The sequence below is a fragment of the Notamacropus eugenii genome, chromosome 4 (genome assembly GCF_028372415.1).
Source record: "Notamacropus eugenii isolate mMacEug1 chromosome 4, mMacEug1.pri_v2, whole genome shotgun sequence".
NCBI lineage: Eukaryota > Metazoa > Chordata > Mammalia > Diprotodontia > Macropodidae > Notamacropus > Notamacropus eugenii.
The window spans coordinates 298,482,351-298,484,850 of record NC_092875.1 but is presented as its reverse complement, the minus strand read 5'-3'; the positions used below and the strand labels follow the sequence as shown (position 1 = coordinate 298,484,850).

The following is a 2,500-nucleotide window of genomic DNA, read 5'->3' as shown; positions in this document are numbered from 1 at the left end:
TGATGTTATCAATCCTGGTGAGTTGCCCGTCTCTCAACCACTGCCTCAATCAACATCTCCCCTAGCTTAACAAATCATACGCAAGCACAACTGATGAAAATCCTTCAATCATTTTTTTGCAGGCAGGCATCTTAGACCATAAACTCCCTTTGTTGAGAACAAGATGCACTTTATAAAAGCCATATCAGTTTCTGGCAGTAGGGTGAAGCAGCAGAGGAAAGGTGGGCACACATTGGTTAAAGTCTGTTCCCCTTCATTGTGTGTGTGTGTGTGTGTGTGTGTGTGTGTGTGTGTGTGTGTGTGTGTGTGAAAGAGAGGGAGAGAAGGAGAGAGAGAAGAGAAGAGAGGAGAGGAGAGGAGGGGGGAGGAGAGGAGAAAGAGAGAGAGAGAAGAGAGGAGAGACATAGACAGAGAGAGAGAGAGAGCCCACAAGTCTCCAGCTACTGTAATAGTAGCTTGATTATAGCTTAAGCTTTTCTGAGTCCTTGCAGATCTCTCAGTTTGCAGAATGATGGCACTGTACACAATAACTGAGTGGCCTGAAACTTTAGTGTTTGCTCTCAGCCTAGGACATAGGATCTGTCTACCTTTTATGAATTAGGTAAGTAATCATTCATATGATAAAACTGATAATACTTATCACTCCAAGTCAATATATATGTGGTAATAATCAGTGAAATAGAAAACTTTGCCGTTAAACATGGCAAAACTTTAAATACATTCTGGAAACTTCTAAAATAAATGAGTTTACCTTTGTTCTATTATGACAAATGATACTCATGAAACAATTCATTTCTTTTACACCCCTGCCCCTAAGGAAACTATTTATACAGTCTCCACAGTTATAGGAAGTATGGACTAAAAAAAAAAAAAACCAAATCTCTCACCAATATTATGTGCTTAACAAATTCTTAAAAAAAATCCTTGAAGAATAAAAGCATTAGTGAAGGTCACTGAGATATTAAGTATGAAGAATAGCTGTTTAATTCTCTTTTTACTGTAATCAACTCTAATCTTGTCAGTTAAATCAAAGAGAAGAAGTGATCAGTTTAGGATACATCAGAAGATTTGCATAGTTGGAAAATGAATCAAAATTCATTTTGGTCTCTAAGATGGCTAAAATGACGGGCTAATTGCTCCTGAATCAAACATCACAAAGCTTAGTGTGTAATTTTAATCATTGATGAGCTTCAGGTTAATTATCCACATAGCATGCATGCAGGTTTAAAAACCAGTTGAAATAATCTGATAACTATGAGCATGAAAACCTAACAATTTTCTAATTAGTCCACAAACAGGCCTGTTTACCTTTCCAGTTCTGCACAAGCATGAGCAAACTAAAAAGAAGGCAACCGGGGAGCCCCAAACAATCTCCACCACTGTGGTTAAAGGAAATCAAGAACGAGGATCTATGGAGTGAAAACAGAAATAGCATTTGTAGGTGATGTTGTATTGACTGTTATGGAAAAAGTTTTAAAATGCTGTAACCCAGTTTGTATACGAATATCTGTTTTTAAAAAAATAGATGTTGCATTAGACAAAATACAGCTGTCTTGTATTGCGGGGGGAGGGCTTACAGCAAAAAGTAAGATGCCTTGGTACAAATGAAGCTTTTCTACAAATTACCCTGTTTTTGGAAGAGAACTGTTGAGCTTTTTTCTTCATGACTTGAAAGAGTCTATACCATATAACATTCAGCATACCAAAATAATTGCTAACAAAAGTCATGGACATCAACGCTATATTTCAAATATCATTTGGTAATTCTGGACAGACATTACATGAATATATGTGTAAATATACATATATATCCCTACTATAGATTATATCCTATTACACAAACACACACACACACACATATCTGTGTATAGAATCTCACCATTTCACAACACAGAATAGTCTCTGTCATACTTTCCCTTTCTGTGACTTAAAAGATTCAGCTTAATTTCCAAAAATTTGCCACAGTACAACTATGTGTGTGAGCATTGGAGAAAGAAAACCATGAAAATGATTATATATTTTGGAGAAAAGTTCACTACACTATTGATGGCAGCAGTGCTAAATCCTATATAATGCATCATAGTCATGTGATAGTGTTTTTTCATTGCATTCATCACAAATTGTTTTATACAAATGATTCATCAGTCTCTTTTCAGCAATTTACACATTAATCAGAAACTTTAAACAATTTCATCAGCTTTCCATAATATGATTATGCAAACAAGTGAGTTTTATTCTAACGAAAGTAAAGGACTTCTTTGAACAGATAAGGTGAGGAAAATACTTCAACTGTCACATGTATTTTTATACTCCAGTTGTTTGCCATCTCTATTTATTTGAATGAAATTACTTTTAAAGATTTCCTGCAGTTGGGTGTGTAAAATGAAACTGACTATATCTGCTCAGTGAGGTCACTGTCAGTCAAAAAAGAACTCTCTTTTGCTACAGAGACCCATCTTTAGAAACTTAGGCAGAAGTTTTACATGTCAAAATCAACACA

At 35.5% G+C, this 2,500-nt stretch overlaps 1 protein-coding gene across 7 annotated transcripts in view; it reads right to left on the bottom strand.

The window, feature by feature from the left end:
- Positions 1 to 2,500, bottom strand: part of ZFHX4 (zinc finger homeobox 4) — a 228,077-nt gene that overhangs the window by 201,957 nt on the left and 23,620 nt on the right. Inside the window, exon 2 of one of the 7 annotated variants that reach the window (XM_072604923.1) lies at positions 1,309 to 1,409. The exons of the other annotated variants lie outside the window; for them this stretch is intronic. The gene's annotated coding sequence lies outside the window, so the exon portion shown is untranslated. The remainder of the gene's footprint in view (positions 1 to 1,308; positions 1,410 to 2,500) is intronic. 7 annotated transcript variants of the gene reach the window in all.